This window comes from Copadichromis virginalis, linkage group LG19 (genome assembly GCF_057382275.1).
Source record: "Copadichromis virginalis isolate Kocher_CV1m ecotype Utaka linkage group LG19, C_Virginalis_male_GT1.1, whole genome shotgun sequence".
Taxonomy (NCBI): Eukaryota; Metazoa; Chordata; class Actinopteri; order Cichliformes; family Cichlidae; genus Copadichromis; species Copadichromis virginalis.
In genome coordinates this window covers 22,223,667-22,249,750 of record NC_140636.1, presented here as the reverse complement: position 1 = coordinate 22,249,750, position 26,084 = coordinate 22,223,667, and the positions used below count along the sequence as shown (strand labels likewise).

Below are 26,084 nucleotides of genomic sequence, written 5' to 3'. Positions count from 1 at the left end.
GGACACAGCGAGAGCTCGGCCACCTCTCGAGGCACAGACGTGGCAGAGGAAAGAGAGAAGCAGCTCGTTGCTGAGTTCACTGCTCCGGTTTGGGGAGAACACCCCTTTAATGAAGTGGAATGTCTGGAGGGCTCAGGCTCCTTCTCTGGAAAAGGACTGCTTGTGACTTCATCACACAGAAAAAGCTCAATATGGCACCTCAGCCCCAGCAGCGTTCTCACCACTGATCGCCCTAATTGATCTTTATAAAGAGTTATCGACAAGCGCAGGCAATTAAGTGGTCAGTAGGTACCCAGATGCCTCAGTGACTTGCCATATCGCAGCACGAAGCTCCTCGAGGAAAAGCTCTGTTGGATTCAACGGGATTCACGAAAACAGCTCATCGCACATTGTCTGGTGCTGGAAAATATAAGCAAATTCAAGTCTTGCTGCATTCACTACATCAAGGCCTTGAAAGCATTCCCTGCAAGCACAGACAGGTCAACAATACTCAACGGCGACGCTGCCGCCCCTCAGATAGGGATGACACACTTCATTATGCGTCTGACATCTTCACAGGAAGACGCTTTTCGTCTTGATCGGCCAAAAAACACAATTTTCCGCATGTTATTTAGGGAAAGTACTTGGAGAGCAGGGGTTCAGCTAGTAAGATAAGTAGCAGGGAAGCATTCATTATGGATAGCTGCTCATGTATCAAGTCAAAAAGCAGCTCCCTCTCCCAAAATCCCGCTGATGTACTTCCAGCACCATGACATGTAGCGCCGCTTGTGTCAGTCAAAGCACTGACACGCACAGAAGTCTGCCGCACAAACCAGCATGCTGCACACATGCCACGCATATAAAACTCCTAATCCGAGCATCTCGAGAGGAATGAAAATGCATAAGTAACCTTGCTGTAATGTATAGCCAAATTCCTGTCTCTGCCCGGGGTATTTTCTAGATCTGAATTTGAATTGCTGCGGGGTGTGAGCCTACAGTTTCAACCTGTTAGCACAAAGAAGATCCATGTTTGTCTTTCCCCCTCTCCTTTCACATTAGATCAGCAGGTGAGACGTCTCCAGTGCTGTGAAAAGCGCCTCAGTTGTCATCAGGACTGAAAGAAGAAAGACCTGGAGTCTGATGAGCAAGTGGAACACGGCAAACACACACACACACACACACACGGCCTGGCTGCTGTAGGCAACGGTAATCTGGCCTGACATTCACAGCGAAGCTACAAATGCAGCGTCTCGATTAATCTAATCCCACATGCAAAAACCCCAAAACAGCTACATAGTTAATGACGCTGAGTAAAAATGATCTACAGGACCCAGATTCCCAACTTTCTCTACGCACTTACTACAGTTTTCAAGCCAAGATGCTATCCTTGCTCTTAGATCCTTAGGTTAATTTAGAAATAGGCAACAAGTAATTAGACAAGTGAATTTTTTTATGCCTTAAACCTAAAAGAGTCACATTAGACACAATAATCTTAAAGTTATTGGATTTCTGCACTGCTTAAACCTAATATAGTAGAAAATCATCTGGAAAAAAAAATCATATTTAATTTTCCATGAGTTTGACCAACCTGACAAGGGACTGATGCCAATGAAAATGATCTTCTAATAATAAATGACCATATTAGTGTTATTGAATAACTTCTCAAAGAATGAGTCACATTTAGCAGGCAAATGAGTAAATGAGATCACAAAATTAATTTCTTTTTGTTTGTGTTGATAACAGAGTAAGCATCATGCTTTTGGAGCCTCTTCAACTGAAGTCAATAATAACCTTTCTGCATATTGGATACTACACTCCTGCAAACCCAATAGGCTCTGGTTTTAGGCTTTTAAAAATCTAGGCCAGGGGTCTCTAACTCCAGGCCTCGAAGGGCCAGTGTCCTGCAGTTTTTAGATGTGTCCTTGATCCAACACAGCTGATTCAAATGGCTAAATTCAAATGGCCTCAACATGTCTTGAAGTTCTCCAGAGGCCTGGTAATGAACTAATCATTTGATTCAGGTGTGGAGACCCAAAACCTGCAGGACACCGGCACTTGAGGCCTGGAGTTGGAGACCCCTGATCTAGGCAATGAAAGGAGATTTTATCCAATCACAAGCCTGTTTAGACAAGATCAGTACAAACCATAATATATCCTTCAGCATAAATTAGTACAAAGAGGAAAGAACATGAAGAAAGAAAGACTTTGTAGTGCGGTGGGTTAAGTAGCGGACTTTCACCTGGAAGAATGGGGTTCATTTCAGAACATGTGTTCATATGCCCAGGCTCGTCTGGTGGGAGTGTTTTATCTATGTTTTGGCCTATAGGATTGCTGCAACTTTTAAATGGCAAATGTTGAGGCTCATTGGTTGAGGCTCAAGAAGTAGCGCCCCCTGTATTAGAGTTTGCAGGGATGGTAATAGCATAGGACGAAGGTAAAGGGGCAGCTATGGACTATGGTTCACTCCTCTGCGAAGTTATACACTTTTCTCACCTGCTGGTTTAAAAAACTAAAAACGATTTGTTTTTTATTGTAAAAGACTGTGGTTTGGTTTTAAACACACACCTTCACATCAGTAATGCTTTATGTTGACAAGTTAGAAGTGACAGCCCTGTCTCACTAATGCCACAACCTAGTGTGTCACGCACCACCACCAAAGGACACCTTGTGCGTAAGCGAGACACAGTGAGCAAGTGAGAAAAAGAAGAGGAAGGGTGAGAAGATAAGAGATAATAGAAAAGGAGTCCATACAATAAGTCCTTATTATAAGTTTGTATATGACTGGTGGCAAAAAAAAGGAAAAGAAAATATCTGTGTCCTGCAGTGTTCCCTTTTTCTAATTTAGAGTAATATTCACACCCATGGCACACACTTCACAAAGCATCGCAATCATAACTGCCGACAGGCTAAATATATTCACGCACAAACCTATACAGTGCTTAACAAATTTATGTAAACATCTGTCGTTAAAACAAGACAACAAATGTTTTGGAAATCTGTCAAAAACTCAGTCATGTCCAGAGGGCCGGCTCAAAATTTGGTTATAACAACATTAATTCGGTTTTGTTATTTGCAAAATAAATACCATTATTTTTAGTTCTGAACAAGTCAGAAATGAATCATACATAACATTCAGCCACTAAAATGACTCACACAAACAATTAATTTTGGTAAGTAATTTGGCATTATAATAAAAAATAATAATAACACACTCGACTATTTTTATATGCATTTTTTGCAAAATGGTAAATTTGAAAATTCATGGATAGCATTAAAAATGTCATTCAGATTAAAAGACTAGCACACACTAGTAGGTTAAACATTATTTTGGTAATTACCAATACTGTAGGACAGCTGTGGCATAAACCTTAAACTGGGTGGGGTTTAATAAATTTGTTAGACACTGTGCATGACATGAGATTTGTCTGTGAAAATTGTCAATAATTCGTTCATTCAGGCAGGTTGATACAGTTTGTGTGAGTGCATTGTCAAACATCTGCTGTGCACACTGACGCAAACCAGAGTGTTTAAAGAGAAGTTTTAATATCGCCTTTATCTACAGGGAGTGGTGTAACAGCAAAGCTTTGGATTGATGTGTTGACATAAAAGACACAGAGGGTTTGATAAAGTGATACAGTATACACAGACACACAAAGTACTGTAAGCTTCTGCTGCTCTGGTTTTATTTATAGTTTTTTGATACATTTTTTGAGTATGAGCTGCTGTGATATTAGTTTTTCGGAGGTGTAACAGGTATTTTCATGAACCAGTTGAGATGTGATTATCTAAACACTTATCTTTAGTCAATCTTTATGCAGTTAGCTTGACATGCACATTACAAAGGAGAAAAAAAGCAGCAGAAGTACAAAGACAAATGCATAGTGTTGATATGCAATTTCATATTAGTAATTTACTATATTTACTGACATGTAACAGAGAAATATGTGTGCAAAATACCAAGAAACAACAATTCCATCTATTAAATATAATAAATGACATGAGAAAATGGTACATGGCTTCAAATGAAGCTGCATGACATGGAAGTAAATAGTGGATGTTATTCTACCTTTAGTTATAAAAACAGGCTAATAGTGATAACACAGGGACAAAGGTGGCAGATGGTGGCTTTACACATTAGCACAGGATGCTATAGCTTAATATACAGTAGTGTGCAGCAGTCTTGAGCCACCCCTCATTTCTTTCTATTTTGCTGCTAAGGAGCCGGACTTTTTTAACCTCCTAGGACCTGGCGTCCACATGTGTGGACATCACATTTTGGGTTGTCTAGACCAAAATACTAAATTTTGCTCTACAAGTGCCTGATTATACGAGGACATTATACTGTCACTGTTCTATCGAAATTTAAAGCAAATGTCCTCATGTGGATCTCATTGTTCTCAGAAAATACAAAATCAGGTTAAAAATAATTAAATTAATCTTTGTTTTTACATTCATCAGGTCCCAATCAGTCCAAAGAGCAAAGAGACATTAAAAATGCATGCCATGAAAGAGCTCAGGTTTTAGGAGGTTGTGATCTTGAGCGGTAGTTCTTCAGGCTTTTTGAAGCATTTTTTCTTTGGACATTGTCGGCCTTTTCACTCATTTTCATTCCAGTCCTTGTACATGATCATTTTCAGAGGAATGTTTTTTTGTTAAGCCACTCAATACTGACCTATGAATCATTCAAGCATAAAAAAGGCACCTAACTCAAGTGATGCACCAGTATTGTGCCTGTATATTACAGTCAAAGAAACAATTTTAAATGTTATCTTTTGGCACTTTGTTACCAGCAGCCTGCTGCAAAAATGTATAATTTGGTCCCTTTTGTTTAACTGAATCAACGAAAAATGACAAAGGTAACACAGCTTGACAAGCATAAACAAATATTTTTGCCCCAACAAGGTGATTCTTAAAGAGATAACAGCCAGTATATCTCAGTATACAGTATATCTCTGCATGGTGTGTAGTGTGTGCTTCAAAAATATTATGAAACTGGTCAAGTGGAGGACAAAAAACAGTGGCAGTCCTGAAAAAAAAAAAAAAAAAACTATCTAGAGTAGATGAGTTTCAGAACAGTATCTGAAAGGTATGTCCTCGATGGGGAAAAAATCCAGCAAAGACCTGACACAGGACCTGACAGTTGCATCTGGCCCTTTAGTTGATCCATATACTGTTCACTGAAATGGTCTCAGTGGAAGCATGGCTGTCAAGAAGCCTTTTTTAAGGAAGGAGAAAAGGGAGAAAAGGCTGAGGAGTGCCAAATTACACAAGAACTGGGCTGAAATTCACAGGTAACAGGACTTATGGAGTGATGAATAATTTGAAATCCAAATTGTCAATATGCAGGAGAGAGATACAACTGTGTACAGCCATCTCTAAAACACGGTGGAGGTTCTGTCATAATTCTTGGCTGCTTTTTAGCGAGCGCTGAAGAGATCATATGAACACAGAAACATACAATCAGATATATTAATCCACCATCTAGAAAGCATCCGATTGGCATTTTCATACTGGCAGAGCACTTAAATATTATAGAGAAGGCAAATTTACTGATGAGCAGGATCTGAAGGTTTATGTATATGGTGGGGGAAAAAATTAAGTAAATATTAATAAGCAGTTTAATGTCAGTCAGAAAGGCTCTACTTTTGGTACATGACTGCGAGCTGCGAGGCTAGAGCAGGATAGAACTTATGACTCAGGAAACAAAGTTTCTGTACTTCCTGTAACTCTCAACAGATTGTGGTTCTGCACTGTACTTACAGTAGAAAGGCAAGTAAGCAAGACAGTCATTAAGTATATTACCTATGATGCCAAACTAATCCTTCAATGATGCTATCTGTAGCAAGTGGCTTTGATCCTTGTACCCCCTTACTGCATCCCTTTACTGTTCTACTTCTATGGAAATTGTGTTTGCTCTAAAATGTGGAAAAAATAATAAGTCATAAAGCTCAAGTATGAAATTCAGCAAAAATAACATAAAGTTGAATCTGCTCAGTTCTGTGTCATTGAATATGCATTCTTTGTTATGAAATAAGAAACACATCATGCAGGAAAGTACAGCAGAGTAAAAATGATGTCAGTCTTCGCACCAGTGTCCTCATTTGTTAAAGTGAATTACCCTAATGTGTCAGAATTAATGTGATAATGATTTATTGATGCTAACATACTAGACATGACGCCCTTAAGTTGAGTATTAGTGTGGGAAGTGCCAGTGGGTAATGACAGACGATTAGAGGGTTCACACCTCCGCTGCACTGGGCTGCCGGGCGGCCAGCAGTCTCTGTGTTCCCCAAGTCCAAAGCAGATGGAGAAGAGGAAAAAAAGAGGGATGGAGGGGGGGGAGGAGAAAAAAGTAAAGGGAATGAGACATGAAAGTGGAGGTGGTGCAGGGAGCCAAAGAGAGAGAGGGAGAAGAGATGGAGAGGCTGATACAGAGTGCCTCTTTCTCCCTCTGTTCTGTGGCCAAAATCCACACTGCGGCTGAAATTTGCTTTAGCTGCCACCTCCTCTCCATTTTCAGATGCCTCTTCTTCGACAGCAGATTTACTGTTTTGGTCTCCTCGCTGGCTTCGGTTCCACAAACACTAAATAATACAACCGCTCAGAGTGTGAAGCCACTGTGGTGGAGTAACACATCAGAGGAGGTGATATGTGAGATGTGTGATATCCAATCTCCAGTTTGACTTTTTGCTTGTCTGTTGGTGCAGACTGACCCTCAGATTATTGCTCAGCTTTTCAGCAAAGTTCTCTCTTTTTGAGAAAATCTTTGGAAAGACTCGGGTACTCAGGCAGCTGAAAGCATTGCAATTAAATGTGACCCTTTTTTTTTCCAGGGTCGTCCTTCTCTATAAAACACCTGCTAACACCAACCTGCTGTCTTTCTGGTTTAAACTAAAGACAGTGTGTCCAAAATGTCTTTCCTCTGTTTCCATCGACTGAGTTGCTTTTTCACCCTCACGCAAGGCTGCTTTTACACAGCATGCACGAAGGGACTCGAGCAGGGTTTTTAAACAGAACCCATTACTTCTACTTCAGTGGAGCAGCCCTTGTTGGTTGTAGGATTGTGAGAAGTTCACTTCCTAAAAAGTTTTTGTAGTAAACATCATTTGAATATTGCTAGAGGTAAAAGCAAACATGTCATAAAAGATCAGTAAAAACCAAATATTCCAAAACCAATCTCTTTTCCTTCGACAGATCTTGGAGACATCTCCGCACAAAATACCAAATAAAGCGAAGCCTATAAAGTCAGGGCGAGGACAAGGGGGGTGAAAAAAAGGCCCGGTGCCCTGTGGGAAATCAGTGCCTTAATTAAGCAGGCCTGGTTTCTGTCACCAAGCACAGGGATTATGGGCCTTACTCATTATAGTCCTGATTATTGCTTTTCCCCAGCAATCACAGAAAAAAAGCCAGTAAACACATTTGTCAATGATTTCTTGCCAATCTGACAAGCTCACATCAGATTTAATACTCCACACCCAGCAGGCCTACATGACTGGTCTTCCTCTTACCCTCATCTTACTTTCATTCTTTTCATCCCTAAAAAGAGATCAAACTATACTTGACCTACTAGTAATCATCCCAAAGAGCAAAAGCCTTGATAAACAAAGAAATTGTGACTGACCTGCTTGAGTCAGACATCAATCTTATACAAAATCAAACAAAACTGAAAGTCTCTAATTGGCCGCTTGCAAATTTGCTGGACAAACTTTAGCCAGATGAGCTTTGAGTGGGAGTTGTTTAAGGGAAAACGCATCAGAGTTCGTGCAGTGGTGCCAGATGTTGTTTGAATAATACATGCGTCAAAGTGACTCCCAGTTTAAACAGTGCACAGTCGATTCAGGAGGAGGGAGAAAGCAATTTGGCCAAATTTACCAATACTGAAGATGTGATGTACTCCCTGTTATGTTCACTCAGTGTGAGGGGAAGGGTTGGCCTTGTATGTGAGAGACAGTCATTCATCCTGAGAACCCAAAGTCAAGCCCCCGCTCTGGCAAACACCCTCCCTTCTTAAGTGTCCTTGAGCAGTTCATGAAGGGTGTGATCACACTAGAGGCAGCGGTTGTTTGTAGAGAGAAATTGATTTCAGTGTTTATACAACTAATGTTTTAAAAGGGGCATAACATTCACACACAAATATGCACTCTGTATCTACAGTACTGCCAAGGGACTTGCGTGGTGATTTAGAAATAATACAATAATCTTTAATGAAAAAAAGAAAATGTTTTTGAGTTTCTAGTTTAATAATGCATTGTAGATTTAGTTCAGTCATTTGGACCTCTGGTGGAACTTAGCCCTGTAAAGCCAGTTCAGGTCATTCTATTTTAAATCAGTTCAATTCAGTTCCCATTCTATTTAAGTCCAATGTATTTATAAAGCACCAAGTCACCAACAAGAGTTGATGTACTATAAGGTAAAGAGCAGACCCCAGCAATTAGAGGACCCCCTATGAGCAAGCACTTGGTGACAGTGGGAAGGAAAAACTCTCTTATAACAGGAAGAAAAAAAGGGGCAGCCAAGAGCAGTTGGGGGTGAGGGGTAGAAAAAAGGACAACAGAATGGATGAACATCCTTACTAAGAAAAAAAACATCAATTTGCATATATGAGTTTAAATTTGTATATAATTTTTTAAACTGTTTTTTCATCCTAAACAACAACAACAACAACAACAACAACAACAACAACAACAGCAAAACATCAGAGAGTTCGAGTTAAAAAAATCCCACTGATGATGTCGAGATCTCAAAAACTCATGTATCAAATATAACACACTTGGTGCTACAGGTTTAAATTGATCAGAAACAAATATATCAGCGCAAATGATTTGAAAAAATCCTGAACTTTGTTTTAATCACTGCTTTTAAAACTCATCAGTTTCGCTCAGTGGGAATCCCGGGTGACTCACCTCTGTTACATTTTTTCCTTAAGTATAACAAAAACACTTTATATCCAAATTATGAGATGTTAAGCTTGAACCTAAGAACATCCTGGTGTGCAATAATGTGTAGAAAGAGATTTTGCATCATATCCACACATCTAAAGTAAGTACAGAATGGGAACATCACCAAACTGCCCCAAAAGTAAATCTCATGCACACCATCTGGTTGCAAGATCTGTGGGAATGAAAGAATCTGCTTGGGAAGATTCCCCTGATCCAGTCTCCTTCTATTTCCACATGGAAATTTCCGATCTCAGAGTGTGTGAATATGGAAAACTTGGACACTATTATTCTTTTTCAGCAGAAATGGGGAAGACAACTGGAACTTCTAGGGTTTTGACCTCTGCCTTATGTTTGTAGTAGTTTTTCTTGTGTATCTCATATTTCTGTTCCAGGATATTGTGTAGATTCACTCACTTCCCATGATTTCGATTATGGACTACACACTTTACACCTTGAGAAAAAAACTTAATAATAACTTCATAACACACATCGTCTTCATTGTCTGAATCACTTTTATAAAATAATCTGTAAAATTTCTTCCAAGATAAGACAAATTTATATTTGCAGATAGCACCATTGCTTCTACAACACTGTATCCTAAAAAGAAAAAGCATTTTTGCTAATAACGTATTTGGCATATAACAAACACGTTGTTTACTGTTTCCTTCCCTGGAGAACTTTGATTATTTTGTCTTGTACAATATTCAGTTGTATGGTTACACAACACTTATTTACATAAAATTGAAATCCTTCTCCAAGCTTAGCCAAAGATTGTAGTTTGAATGGAACACCAGTCTCTGATGTATTAAAGTTGTGCTTATCATTGACCCCAACGCCCTCCTGCGGATGCAGGTCATAAATATGGAGCTTCATTTATTGCAGGTGAAATCCATCCATCCATCTTCCACTTATTCAGGGCCTGCAGCCTACATGGAAAATCCCAGACTTCCCTCTCCCCAGCCACCTCCTCCATCATATCCAGGGGAACACAGAGGCATTCCCAGGTCAGTCAAGAGATGTAATCTCTCCAGCGTGTCCTGGGTCTGCCCCGGGGCCTCCTTCCAGTGGGACATGCAATAGAGGGGTAGTAGCTCTACTCTCTCAAATGACTGAACTCCTTTCTACATTCTTTAAAGGAAACTAATTTCTGCCGCTTGTATCCACAATCTCTTACTTTCGGTCTCTACCCAGAGCTCGTGACCATAGATGAGAAAGTGAAAAAAATCCAGCCAGTGATTACGATGCCACAAAAACTGTGTCTAAGAAAATAATTTAGTTATCTAGGAATGTAATTTCTCTGTGACAGGGCTGCTCAATAACACCACAATTCTTTACATAAGGTGTAAGAGGTAACCTTGGGTTCTGTAGTCCCTCAGATTGGTATTTTGGACAACTATCTGATACCTTGACTAATAAATGGAATATTAAATCATTCCAAGCCCCCAAACTAAGCTCTACTTTGGTTTACTCACTCCGCTTTTCTTCTGATGCCTTTAAAACGACCACTTAGAAACCAGCGGTAGATGTCACTTTCACCTCGTCCACTATTATTTATTGTCAGTGGCTTCAAAAAAAGAAATGCAGTGTGCCCAGCCTTCACCCTGAGCAATCACGGCAAGCTCAGGGGACACAGCTGCAGTTAACTCTGGGGGAAGTGTCATGGGTCATGGCAACAGACTGATCAATAAAGTATTACATGACTTCACAATATCAGGTAGAGGACGTAGGGGAGGGAACGTTTTATCAGTTGCAGGCGCATATGCAAACACGCACGTATACAGAAGCAGATGGAAAGGTGACGCCTCGCAGTGAGGTACACGTTCCTGCAACTCACTGGGGTGTAACTCATGTCGAGAGCTTGCAGTGAGAACGCAGCCAGGTTTATTAATACTGCTGCAAAGAGGAATCATGGGTAGTCACGATGCTGGACTAGGTGTCAGATTTTATGGATTCCATGGCAGGACTGCAGCTGTCCCTTCTCAGCCCTCTCGCTTTCTTCAGCATAGCCTCACACACCTGCATCCATCTTTGTGGGAACATTATATCTCTCATTTATCTTGCCTGGTGGGCAGCTGATCAGGTTAGAGTGTGTGTTACATTTAAGAGAGGGGTGATCGTATATGCCCTCACAGACAAGACACGTATGAAATTCTCCAGCCTCGGATAGAAATGTGTAATGTAAAGAACCCGCTCCCATTTGCTGCTCTTGCTTTTCCTTGTTGTCATGGATACAAAACCCCTTCACCAGCCCGACTCTTCTTTAAATGCGATGCGTGACACACGAGCACTTTCTGCAAAACTTTTCCATTCATTTTCTTTTCATGTGAAGGCATCGAGCTAAGCAACACAATGAACCTGTCCCTGGAGGGAATAAAGACCCCTAACAGGTTTACCTCTGTCTGCTGACACACACTCCATTACTTCATCTCCGACCTGCACACACATTAACCTCAGCAGCTGTTGCAGGTGGCAGGAGGAAGGACCAGGAGTTCACACAGTGGCAGCTTGCTTCCTGTGCCCTATTGGATAGTTACTCCAGCACTTAAACCTATTGTCCACATTAGTAACAGCTGAGATTTCATAGTTCTCTTGGCCCTGCAGAGGGCACAAACAGCACGTACCCTACTCTTGACATGCTCCTTAAACATTACGTTCAGAACGTAAACTGAATCTAACAGTCAGGGCCCATGGTTCTGAGAAAATGGGATGAGCTTTTTACTATTTCATGTCTTTTTATATCACATATCTGATCAACAGATGGTGGTAGCACGGCGTTTGGCAGCAAAGATGATGACTGAGAGTGAGTAAGCATTAATGTAAACAATGCAGGCTTTCAAATTCAAAAATGAGGAAGGAAATCCGCTTTTCAAAAATTACAAGAGGAAGGATAAAGTATCCATTGTCTGTCTTTAATCTACATGTCTGCATTATCAATTTAAAACAAATGTGTGAAAAATAAATACAATCCTTCAGTACTTTTGGCAATTGGGTTTTAACTACTTTTTTCCCCCTTTATTTGCTTTGGAAGTTTAAATTGTGAGCAGATTATACAAGTATGTTTTGGCTACAATGATCATGATCACTCTAGTTTATTATTAGAAAATAGAATTGCTTCATTATTAATGTCTGAATAAACATTTTACCTTTTTTTACCATAGACCTTGATTTATTGGAAAGCTATGAAACTGGGTAACAATCATTAACTGGACCTCAATCAAATTTTTAATCTTAACTCTTAACGCTTTGCGCAAAAAAATAGCTCTCATTATGCATTCGCTAGCTTAAGTCATAGGAAAGGGAAGATTTTTCCTAATAAGATTCGAAGAGAAAGGCCAGGGTACGGATTTTGGACAGAAAGCGGGGAAACAGAGAGCTCTGATAAACCAGGAATACTAAAGACATGAGGGACATGGCTGAGAATGAAATGTACTTTCTGGAGAGGCAAGAGACTGTCACTGATCTAAAGAGAGAGGCCTGGATTGGGAGGAGGAGGAAGAGTGGAGCTGGTCGGCTTCACTTGTCATGCACCCTTGCAACACTGTCTCCATAAAAACATGATGACTGCCAGCACTGAAGGAGAAAAAGACAAAAGAAGAAGATTAAAAAAGGGAGAGGACACTCAAAGGTGAGCGAAAGAACGGGGGAGCAAGTGAAAAAGCAGACAGCCATGCTCCATATTTTCTGAGCAGAGAGCAAGGCGAGCATCGGGTGTGGGATTTGGGGGGGTGCACGCTCTATATTTTTAATTTTTTTGTGGGGGGAGGAATGTCTGGAGCAGGCCCAAAGGTCCTCCTCAACAAGGACACAACGCAATAAAACACTCAGAGATGAAGTGTCTGATAGGGGGCGACAAGGGAAGGAGAGGAGAAAGAGTAAGTAATAGAGGATGGAGTCAAGCCTCCACAAAGAAAGAAAGAGCACCAGCCTGGTGGGGATGAAGGAGATGGTCGAGCTGAGGGCAAGAAATGCACGAGTGTTATTCTGGGTGTCTGGTGTGGGTCCGTGACAGCCCAGAGAGCCGAAGCAGGCTAAGTTAAACTGCCGGCAGCCAAATGACAAACACCATCATATATGAGTGACTTGGGAGAATGAAAAGCTCCCATTGCATCAGGGACGAGTAAATCTTAGAAATGCAGTGCACATAATAAAGCATAACCTTTCTTGTCAGAAACAAGGCAAATTGTTACAGTTTCGGAAAAAGAAAGCTGGTCTCCGCTGTTGCTCTACTTGCTCATCCGTGGGCCTGGGTCAAGACTCTAAAGCCATTAGATTCTTTGACTGTATATAAACAGTCAAAATATGTAGGTTTGCAAATAACTGTAAATTGCCTGTTATTTTCTCTGTTACTTATTTGATGACTTTAAAAATTATTAAATTTGCTTAACATACACAGTATAGTAGACTAAGTTACTCCATTCAAGAAGTGCATGGTGAGAATACTGGTGAAATACGTCTGCCGAGGAGAAGAGCCAACATCTAGCTTCAAAGCAAGAATCTGATGATGGTGCATTAGTAACACAGGATTGGTAACTTCCTAGTGCTAATCGACGTACAAAGGTACTGGAGCAATAGAGCATGATGCCATCCAGATAATATCATTTTCAGCAAAGGCTTGCTTGCTTATTTTCAGCAAGACCGCAATGTGCATGATTCTGTAGAAAGAGTTCAGGTGCTAAATTTGCAAGTGAAAATAGATTTTTTTCAAAATATGTAAGTAATAGTATCCTGTTGCTCTACTGATTAAAGTGTACACGCTGTATTTTTTCCTTAACTTTATTTCTTCTTAATTTCTATCAGAAAAAGGAAAAAAAATTGTGGCTTCGAGTCTTTCTCCACTTCTTGTCACACTGTCCCACATCACTATCTGAACAGTAATAACCTTAACATATTCTTATTATTCATTAGCCCAACAGCCTTATCAGTTGGTTTTTCGAATTTAATTTAGACTTGGGATACGAGGCTATTGAGCCTCACTTCCAGATGACTGAGAATAATTTCCCCACACTGTCGCGGCCAGTGTCAAAGTTGTCAGCAAAGATAAAAGGTAACTTAGCCTACTGTCTAATTTATTTCTGCCTGCCGGTTTTTCTTTCAGCATGACCACAGTCGTTCGCAGAACATGACTGTTCCAAGATATCTGACTCCCACTGAACAAAAAATAATTTAGCTAGAAAGCAAACATAAAAGTCATGTTAATGTCCACAGGGACTAAATGTCATACATCATTGATGGCTGTACAGAAATTCTCTACTCCCCTGCTCTCAAGGAGGACACAGCACAGAGGACCTATTTTAGAAGAAAATGTGCAGTTGTTTAAATATTTTCCCTCACACTCTCTGCAAACATAAAAAGTACAGTGATCCTGCTCATGAAGAAATACGAAGAAGAAATCTTAAACAAATGGTTATAGTTGATTTATATCATACCGTATATACATATCATTATTCATCTAGCAAAACTAATGAGTCCAAGTCCACGAACGCTGTCAGAACTTGGGCCTCAGTCACAAAAGCCTAAAGACCAGTCGGTGACCACCTAGCATCGCGTAATTCTGCAGTAGTCACCAAAAAAGAGGGTGCAAGGAGATCTGAAAGTATGAAACAAAGAACTCTTTGGCCTGAATGCCAAGTGTCATATCTGGAGGAAACCAGGCACTGCTCATCACCTGGCCAATACTATCCCCACAGCGAAGCAGCATCATGCTCTGGGATGTTTTTCGGTTTTATCTTCTAATAGGACAACGACCCTAAGCACACTGCCAAGATAACAACGGAGTGGCTTTGGGACCACTCTGTGAATGTCCTTGAGTGGCCAGAGCCAGAGCTGTGCTCCATCCAAACTGATGGAGCTTGAGAGGTTCTGCAAAGAAGAAGAACGGGAGAAACTGCCCAAAAATAAGTGCATCAAGCTTGTAGCGTCATGCTCAAAAAGGCTTGTGGCTGTAATTGCTGTCAAAGGTTCTTGAACAAAGGTTGTGAATACCTATGTGCATGTTATCCTTTTTTATTTTTAATACTTTTGCAAGACTTTAAAGCAAACGTTTTTCACTTTGTCATTATGGGGTATTGTGTGTAGAATTTTAAATTGAAAATATGAATTTAATCCACTTTGGAATAAGGCTGTAACATGACCAAGTACAAATGGGGATAAGTCTTTCTGGGTGCTCTGTATATAGCATTATTATCACTTTAACCTTCAAATCAATCATTGTCCTTCAAGGAGAGGTCAGAGGTCAAATGTGACATAATATTTTAAATCTTTATAAGGTACTTTCTATGCTCTGACAATACAAACCACACTTGCAAGAATCACACACTTAGCTTATAACTTGTAGTTATAAGGCTTTTTGTCTTTTTTTTTTTACCAATAAATCCTTAAGCTGGCCTTGAAGACCTCGGTGGATGTAACAGAAATCCACTCTACGCTCCTACAAAGTTTTATCAGAATTCCTTCAAACGTTTTCGAGCATTCACATTTACAAATACATGCGAATGCTACCAAAAACACGGCCTCTTTGGCAGAGCTAATGTAGCACAAATTAACAGTTATAGTACTGTGCAACAATAACACAAGTGATCATTGTCAGTATAACAGTTAAGACAAACAGGCCTGTACATTATAAATAAAGCCTAAAATAAAATCTAGTGTGCCCTCTTTGTTATGCACAGTATGTACCAAATAGAGGTATCATCACGTATCGAATGGTGGTTTTCGAGCAGTAATTTAGACACCTACTAAATGATGATCCCTAAAGTTGGGTCATCATAATGAAATCCTTCTCTGTAATTACTAGGGCACGCTGTCACTACCTGTAATGTCTGAATTAGAGCTCCAACCACACCTGTCTGTCATGTTGGCTTTTCTGTGTGTTACACTCTAGAGGAGCTGGGCAGCAGACCAACCCCAGCACAGGTTTCACACATAAGGCATCCCTTCCTCTGCTCCCGTTCTGCACATTAGTGTTATGTTCTGCTTCTTTTATTTTTTCCTGCACCAGGAACAGAGGAGACCAATAAAAGAAAATAAGAAATAAGACACCTCAGCAAATCTCTAATCAAGCAAAAGAAAGCACATTTATGAGTGTGAATATGTCAGTTGGCGCAAATGTTCCTGAGCATTATGTCAATTTGCGCATTCTGTGGATGTCACCATTTTTACAGCTACAGTGGAAAGAACAGATGTGGCAGAGGGATTGAAGTTTTTTGCATATGTCCAAATGTTGCTTTTCTTAGCAGGATAAATGGTGTTTTAAATATTGAGAATGAGGACGAATGTAAGACGAGGGCATTTTTTAGGGAGTGAACCGTCTGAAGAATAAATCAGTATTTCAAAATGTCAACAGCTTAGTTATTCTTGTGACTACAAAACCGATTTGAAAACAACTTGCTGCAAACCTACAGTATATTTGGCTGCCACAGTGTTACACTGCTAACACATTTCACTGCGTGTTATGCTTGTATAACTATGCATGTGATGAATAAAGAATCTTGAATCTCATAACCATTATTGTATGAGTGCAACATGAGGTAAGGGTGCTGTTGTGATATTTATTCTACTCGTCCACTGTAACCTCCAAATTTATTTAATTCGAGGGAACATCAGTGGTCCTGACAGATGAACTCCTCCAGAAAAAAAAGTTGAACCTGGCTCAAAACTTGGCTCAGTTGCACTGCGTTAGCCAATGAAATACGGGTGCCACTGAGTGTCATTCTGCTGCTTACAATTGGTAAGACAGAAAAGAAAGGAACTGCAGCAGTGATGATAAAATCCTGTGTCTTTTGAAGGCGGGCCCTCATGGCTAGGGGTTATGGCCACAACCATGAATGTCACCCTGCATCTCTCTCATATTATTTCTTATTTGCTGAGATTTGGAAGCATCACACGATCAGACAGGAGCTGAAGCGGTCAGAAGATCATAGAGAGCACACAGTTTCAGCTGTGTTTTTCAGTCACCCAGCTACTACATTAACCAATCCCAGCTGTTCAGGTGCACATTATGGGTTGCCTTTTTTGTGACCTGAAGTTTTTTGGGGGGGATTTCACCTTTTGAGTACATAATTTGGGATATGGCCACTGTGAATTGGGCTTTGAGTGCTCCCAAAATGCAGATGACCTACAGATCAATATTGTTTTCAAATTCCCACTGTTTGGACATACACTGGTGCTAATGTGCTGCTCACATTATGTAGACACAGAGTAAACAAACCGTTTACTCAGTTTACCGAAAGAGAGACAGAGGTGTGAATGGTAAAATTTTCAGCTATCTCTTGTAAACAGCCATTACTGCTGACTTCCTGCTTTTATTAGAGTAGCATGCAGACAATTCTTGTGTGCAATGATGGGTTGTTAGTAATGTTTGGGCAGCCTCGCTCACAGAATTATCTCTAAATGGAGATGTTAAGAACAGTGCTCTCCTGCCTCGAGGTTAAGATGATCACATTTCTAAAATCCTATTTTTTTCTTGCTAAATACAAAGACTTTCGGTATACCCCCTATGTGCCATAAAGTAAAACAGGCTGAAAAGACAAAAATCATGTTTTGATTGTACAAAAAATAGACCACTCTTTAAGTAGATGTGACGTGTCTTTGATTTCATTTAAAGCAAAAACAGGGTGAATGAGAGTCCTAACAAGAACTACAGACGTGTGTGTGTGTGTGTGTGTGTGTGTGTGTGTGTGTGTGTGTGTGTGTGTGTGTGGGGTTTGGTTTCAGTGGGGGGGCTCATTTGATTCGATGCAGACATTGAAAGACATCACTGATTGGGAAGCGGATCGCACAGGGAAGATGCACACATTTCTAAAAATAGTCAGGGACATGGATTCTTTCTGGCAGGGTGTGTGTGTGTGTGTGTGTGTGTGTGTGTGTGTGTGTGTGTGTGTGTGTGTGTGTGTCAGTCAAATACCTCTGTGTCTCTGACATTTAATGACTACAAGCATACACCCTATAATACAGCAACGCACTTTAACTCACATGAACACAAACTCTTGAAAACACCATGAAATTGTGATCACTATTCAGAGCCTGGGGTCCTGCACACACAATGCTGCCATACAAACTCCACATACGCATACATAACATGCTCATAGCTAGGTTTAACTCTGCAATTCTCTACAGTACATCACAGCTTTCTAACCTTAGGGCTGGCAACCAATGCAGTGTCTTCTGATGTTGAAATGGGTCCCTTGATAAATTCCTAATTATACAGAAATGACTGTGGAATGTCTTCAAATGGCCTTTGGGCTGCATAGAACAAGTATAAAACGTCACACAGCTTGCCAATGAATTTCCATTGACCGGCTTATGAGAGCAGCTTTATTTCTGCCCTCTGGAGCGTTAAAACACTCCTCTACTGTATGTAGTCTACAGCCTCAACCTAAACATTTCCTTCAGTAGTTACTGGGGTCAATGTGTATTTTGGTCTCAACACAGGGCTGAATAGCAAAAACTAAGATTCTGAACCTTACATAAATTCATGCCCCTGCTGTTCACGTCTTCAAATGTAGTGCTGTGAGGCGAGCAGGTGCAAGGTTTCTTCAGCTGGCATGAGGGTTTGGGTGGAGGAATAGGTTGTTAACAGCAAGGTTAACCTCTAAATCAATCCGGCCCTATTATAATATACAGTATCTATCCTTGTCTTCTAGGTGCTGAGCGATAAACCCACAAGAAAAAAAATGAAGTCAGCTTTGGAAACTGAGCACAAAGGGTAGAGAAGACTGCTGGCTTTGTCCCTGAGAGAGGATGTACTGCATTATGCATTGTATGTTAGTGAGTTTAAGAGGTTAAACTCACTATCTGCCCATAAATGTGCTTGGAAGTCTGTTTTTCCAGCTCCAGTTTATGCAACAAATCCAAGCATTTTTATTTTTTCATAAGTCACCATTAAATGAAACTGATATTAGAATATTGTTCAGATGTTCATTAAACATTTGCACAATTTAAAATAAAGTTTGTTAGCTTCCATATGTGAGTTAAGAAAGGTGAAACTTTAGCAGGAACTGCAAAGATATTAGTAATATGCTAGTGCTTTTACTGCCAGTTTAACTGTGTATTAAATTCAATCTTATATAGTGTCACTTCCCAGAAGTTATCTTATATTAAAGGCAATCCAATCACAGAACTCAACCTCTTAGCCACCTTTGTGTTGTTGGAGCCTCTTGGAATATTTTTAAAGGGCTTTATCACACAGATACTATGGCCTGTTGGAAGATAAAGCTGTACTCCAGTTTTGATGAATGGAATTCACATATTATTGTATTAGTCTCTAGAACTAATGCATGACTACCAGTCCAGGCTTCAATCCAAAGCGCAGTATTGTGTGTATGTTACTGACAGTCTCTGGCTGGGCACCCTACTGTCCATACAATATAAGTAGACTTTAGGGAGATTTCTTTGACAGTAAAACAGTACAACAAATGATAAAATAACTTAAACTTTACTGCCTGTGCTTAGAGCGGTGGTGAAGACTTGCACATCTCCCATTAAGAAAGAGAAGTTAAGGGATTTCATGTAGCATAAGAATCATAATCTGACACTATATACTGTGCATATACACTCACTAGCGTCTTCATGAGTTGCACCATGCTAGTACTGGGTTGAACTGTCTTAATTCTTCATGGCATGGATTCAACAAAGTGCTGGAAACACTCCTCCCAGAGATCCGTGAGATTTTGGTCCATGATGAAATGATAGCATCACACAGCTCCTGCTGATATTTGTCTTCTACATATCCTGGTTCTAACAAGTGATTATTTGAGTTATTGGTGCCTTCCTATCAGCCTGAAACAGTCTGGCCATTCTCCTCCGACCTCCGACATCAACAGCGTGTTGTCTTCCAGAGAACTTCTGCTTATTAGATATTTTCTGTTTTTATACCATTCTTTCTAAACCCTACAGGGTGGGGAAATCTCAGTAGATGAGCGTGGCTGGCACCAACAACCACATTCAAAGTCACTTAAATCACCTTTTCTTTTCCCATTCTGATGCTTAGTTTGAAGTTCAGCAGGTCGTTTTCACCATGTCTACATGCCTAAACGCATTGAGACACGACCATGTGTTTGGCTGATTTGAGAATTTGCGTTAATGAGCTGTTGAACAGGTATAACAAATGAACTGGATAAAGCATTACCAACTTCCAACAGGTATCACAGTGTTGTGATTAAAACTAATGTTAGAAAAGCCTAACTAGATTACTTACTCTTAAGCGTTAAAGTGGTAAAAAAAAAATCTGTTTGTCATATTGTGTGTTTTGGACAATAAAAGACTTGATTATAGTGAACAGAATTTCTTCGAAGTCTGTCAGGGTTAATGTGCACTCTGTATTCAAAGACCTGTAAATGCATAATTTCACAGTATTAGGGGTATTAGTGTTATTTTAAATATGCATAGAAATCTGAAAACAAATGTGCAGAAAGGCAGTACGATCACTGTGTGTTTAACAGTTACTGAGAAGATGTTTGTCCTGCCAGCGTGCTGTTTTCTGTCTTCACTTCAAAGCACAGCTGACAGTTTGTTACAAAAAAAAATTAAAAATCTTGAATTTCCTTCACATGTACTCTGTACGACTGATAGTTCCCTTGCCACATTACACCTTTCTATAATGCAGACAAGGATGCTTGCATACACACACATACACACACACACACACACAGAAGATGAATGGCTGCATGGCGTATTCCCATCTCGCGCACACACATAGCAACAGGGAAAATAGGGGTGGAGGAGTAACAGGAGAGGAAAGAATTGAGATGAGCCAGGAGAGGAGGATGATTCAACATGTAAGGGAGGAACTCGCCTCCGTCGCACTGTATGTCCTCTGGTGTCTGATGAGATTATTGGGTGGCTCCTCCCTCCCTCCTGGCCCTCAGCTGTGTTGTCTTAAAAAGATTAACCACACCATTGTCTCTGCCAATAATGACGGGATAACAGGGCCTCTGCCTCACAGGGAAAGTTGAAATGCTCTGCGCTAATTCCATCCCATGGAGCGTGTTGCCATCATCCGTCCTCATGAATCCTGATTACCATTAGCTAACAGCGCAAGAGATCGGATTGGGTGCCCGAGTCGCGCAATCTGTCCCACTAAGCACAGCCCAGTGCTGGGGAGGTATTCTACCTGTTTGGAAAAGACTGAGGCCTCTTTCCCCAAATTTACTGGCAGCAGCAAACAGTTAACAGGCCGACAGACCACACTGTTACCCGTGAAGCCAGCAGATTATAAATAACGAGCTGTGTGGGCTGATGAGCTGCTGATATGAACCTTCTCACATCTTATCATAACGCCACGTCAAATCATTATCATTTCACAACTGAGATCCAACAGCCTCTGGGCAAAACTAATTACGTCTACCTGAGTTGGAACACTGAGTACAGCATCATCTTAAAAACAGCAATCACATATTCAGAAATGACTCCTTTATGATATTTTATACTCCACAGAGGTATAATTATAATTATCCATTTTCACTAATTTACACACTATTTCATTTATAATAAAGCATAAAATATGTAAACGCTTAATGTATTTGTATTTTTCATGACCTGAGAGATGTTGACTTTCCGATCATAATTCTCTAATGTCTCTGGACTGAGGTATGCGTCTAGTACACCCTGGTCATGCAGTTTTAAAATTAACTGAGAGTTTAATCATGTTTTTAAAGTAACGTTATTACCCATAAAGTCTGCAGATCCAACAAATTCAGGGGCGCAAATCAAGTTAAACCCAAATCCTGGCTTACCTTTGCGGTCGGAAGCTACCTATAGATCCTTCCATAATCTGGGAATGCAACAGACCTTCAAGTTTTCTGTCTGTCCTTTGGATAAATTTAAAACAAGGCTTTTGAAGCCTTGCCATGAACATCAGATCTCTGACCTTGAGTGCTTGTTATTAACTTTAATTGTTTTGTGGTGCATAACAAAGAAAAATAGTGGCACCAGCTACACAGTCATCCACTTTGTAGGAACCTTCAACATACTTCGGATGTCCATCTACACTATCACTCGTAAGATTAGATCCAGCATCCTTTGCTGCATTTATGATGATGATGACCTTGTGAGCAGCAGGATATCAGCCAGGTAGAAGGAACATGCAAATGGCAAGAACCAACAGTAGAGGAAGTGGGGGGGTGGTGAAGTGCTGGTGCGCTGTATGCCTCGGGGAAGAGGGGAAATGAAGAGCATGTAGCCAGTCAGCCAGTCAGTGGAAGCATTTAGGTTCGCTGAGGCAGAGATGGGAATGCACAAATAGCAGGAGAAGTGGGGGCAAGGGAAGAACCAGCAGGAACTAAACGATCGATACCGTCCTCCGTCACTCACCTCATTCACTATGACATTTGTTGAAAACCTCTCGAGGACAAGCTCTACAGCTGTACATGCCTATTCGATTAAGATGCCTGCCTGATGTTTTGCTCGCATTCCCCTCTGTGCCTCCTTTGGCATGCCCTATCTTCATCTCTGTTTCCCCACATTATCCCTGTTTATCTCTCTTGGCTCTTATGTTTTTCACCAAAGTTAGTTCAGGGACTAAACTCGCGAACTTAAAGCTTCTTTTATGTATTCTGTGTATTCAACTAAACATGCCACACAATCCCTGAAGTCTTTGTGACGTTGCACACAAGTTATTATCTCACAAGCACAAATCATTTATTATTTGAGCAGTGTTAGATGTACAAATGCATACACAGAAAGCTAGGCCTTCTGTGTATGCATTTCTAGTTTTAAGCTCAGCACTTTGCTGTAGCTTTGTATTCCCAAAAAAGTCGAGTCCATTCTTTTAAAGATCAGTTGCATCTCCAGTTCCTTCTGTTGGCAACACATTAAAGACATTTCATGTTTGCTTACAGTGTGAATGATTGTTGATTTGTGTTTGAACACTAAGCAGCGTGCAGTGCTGCTAACTTGGCCTGCATTCCAGGGCCCACCGGGAGAAAACGCCCACTAAGCTGCTCGTTTTCGGGGGTTTAGAAGTTAAATTTAAGAACCTATCTCAGGTGAAATGCAGACATAGTCCCTAAGTTCATAAAAAAGGTTGTGTTCTGGAAAACTTCTGGGGTTGAAAAGAGTGTTTTGTCGCCTGTCACGACAGAACATTCTGTTGAAATTTATTTAAATCTTCACTGTACTCGAGCAGCCTCCATCAATCATGTCAAAGCAAACACTAAGAAGTTATTGCAAATACCATCTGACCCTGGTATGACTCTGTTTCATATTAAACCCCCTTCCCGTACTATGTGAGCTAATCCCTCTTTACAGTATGTGTCTTCTTTCTTTCTCTCTTGTTCGTCGACTTTCTCCTTTGCCCACCCTGCGTGACCATGTAATTCAGCCTGAACAATACAGCAATGCCTCCTGCAGCCACTGTTCCTTAGGAGCTCTGGTTTTTTTCTCGTGTCCCCCCCTGCTGTGTTTGTCAGGAACACAGTGTGTCAGCACCTAAGGAAACACCTTAACAAGGTGTTTCCTTAGGTGGAATCATGGAGATATGGTTTGCCCCATTCAGCCACCTTTTCCTTTTTCCATCCTCATCGTCTCTCTCATTTTTCCCCACTGTCTTCTCCTCCCCTATACGCTCCTTCTTTCACTCTATGTATATCTTCTACCTACCTTCTCTCCGGGCCACCCTTGCGCTCATCATATCCTCCACTTCAGCAAATGCTTCTGCTTTCATTTACTTTATTTTCCTGTCCACCCCCAGTCGGTGACAACATTATTTTTAGACACTCTTGGCAGTGTGTAGCAATGTTTGTGTGTGCAAGTTTAGGAAGCTGACCCGATTTCCTAGTCATCTCAATGCCAACTTCATTCCTAACATCTCCTTCAAGTGTGGCCCCCGACAGGGAAATAACACCTGTTCACGGCACCGTAGGTGTGCCAGCTGGGCCAAATACAGAAGAGAAGCAGGGAGGAGGTGAAATACAGGGATCGAAGGAAGGAATGAGATATTTGGGAGGGGAAGTGAATGTCCAGCAGCTGCCCAGACCCCAAGGGAGCATACTTGGGGTATTGACCTCCATCAAAAACAGCTCAGAGTCCCTGAAACACTGTGACAAGCTGGGATTAAAAGCGTGGATTTGGTAATAGTTATGACTGATAACCACTGAAATAGACTTAACTTTAAGATCTAACATTGATGCTCACTGCATGTCATCAGTGTCCGGATCTGAAGAAGTTCTGCCTTTTGCCCTGGCTCTCTTTTTTCATTTATAAGACTTTGTTTGTGCTAATGTTTAATATGTACAGCTGCACTCAATACTGGCAGTGCTAGGGTCAAAACATGTGTGCTGTTATTGCAGTTTCTAAACAATATCCCATCTCAAGCCACCATCTATGACAGCCACCTCTTTACTTTCCAGCATACACGTGTTGGCATTTGCTGTGAAGAACATTCGACTTCTAAGGTGGTCGTAGAACAACTGTCCAACTCACGATGAATATTAGAGGTTTCAGAGGAAGTCACGGAAACATGCAATGTGATCCACAGGTGAACAACATCTGAATGACTATTTAAAGTATTGGAATGAACCTTTTCTAACCTTTTAAATCCATTCAATTTGCATCTAGAACAAAAAATGTAATTTGTCCAGCGTAGCCTGGTGTTTGAGTCATGACTAAATACCTCATATAGCTTTTATTAATGCCTTCATAATAAATAAATTATTGTAGTAGTCAAACAATATCATAGTCATGGTTGAGGTATGCTGAAGGTCAGAGCTAGCCTGTTAGATGTGAAAAAAATCAGAGTTGTAACAAGTGCAATTCATTAATTGTCTCTGTATGCTTGATCCTTTTCAGTCTTAAAAGATTTTGGGAATCTTGGGCTGGGATTACCAGTCCACTGCAGAAATAACACAGACAGGAATTTGCAATTTAAAATCTCAATCCTTTCTGACCTGCACGTCTGTCTTCAGAGTCTGTAATGAAATCCGTCTTGAAGAAGCCCAAACGGCACAGGAATAATGCAGGCCTGCATTAAACCCAATTAAATTATCCATTTATTTTTTTATTTGCTTCAACTGGTATCCTTAAAATGCATTGAAGCTGGAAAGTAACAGTAAAGCTGAAGACAAAGGAAACACAAAATGACCAGCCTAATCCACAAGGACCTCTCAGCTGTATCTGGCGACCTTGTGGAGGGAAGTAATGACTATTTGATCATTAGAAGATTAAAACAATACAACACCACAATAAACTTAGATTCACATCCATGAGAGAATAGGTCAGGATCATTCAAGTCTTGCATTAACCCATAGTCTGCTGTGTCCTTGATCTCACATCCTCTGTTTTCTACACTGCTTCCTTCCCATCATCCCAAACTCATCTCTGTTCAGTCACCAGCTGTTCACACATCCAAACCTACGCCTCTTTCGCTTCAAGTCTGCTGGGGAGGTGCACAGATCGTCTGCCTGCTATGTCCTTCTGGCATGCAGCAACCACTTGGATTCTCTGCTTCTTGCTTGCACACAGCCCTCATTCATTCAATTTGAGTCCACTCCACAGCCAGGCATCATTAGTTGGTAACCATTAGATTTATCTGTCTGTCTGTGTGCAGGAAGGCCGCAAGACATAGACTGATGTAAATCAATGCAAACAGGGATGACATATGACAAGGTAAGGAAAAAAAATGACATAGGAACATGGTAGACAAAGCGTGGCCCACAGGGAAGAGCTGGCTGACATGCTTTAAATGAGTGTCATCTGATCAGGGCAGAGAGTTTGTCCTTCAACACGCTTTCCCCTTTGGACACAACAGCACTATGGATAGTGAGCAAACATGTTTAGGCTACTGAGTAAACAGTTCTTCCAAGTATTCCACTTCTTAGCCAGCACTGCTGGGAATCGGAGTTTTGAAACTGGCATTTTAGGACATACAGTAAAAGACACGTAAATTATATAAGAAAAGAAAACACTATTTTATTATATTACAAATGTGCAACTGAATTACGTCTTAAATCTTAATTTATATAAATATCCATTTAAAGTCATAGACTGCTCCACAGCATTTTTTCTCCCTCCCACAGGAACTGAAGTCAGCTGAGTATGCAAAAAACTAAAAGACATGATGGATGTTTTTTTTCTGCCTATCGTCCAGGTGATTAAGGAAAAAAAATGTAAAAGCATAGTTGTTTAATTTGAATTTAGCACAACAAAGATGTAAAGAAAAATGTATTTAAAGTA

The 26,084-nt window shown here is 40.6% G+C and overlaps 1 protein-coding gene across 3 annotated transcripts in view; it reads right to left on the bottom strand.

Annotated features, from left to right (window-relative positions):
- Positions 1-26,084, bottom strand: part of slc8a3 (solute carrier family 8 member 3) — a 132,941-nt gene that overhangs the window by 42,484 nt on the left and 64,373 nt on the right. The gene's annotated exons all lie outside the window — the stretch shown is intronic.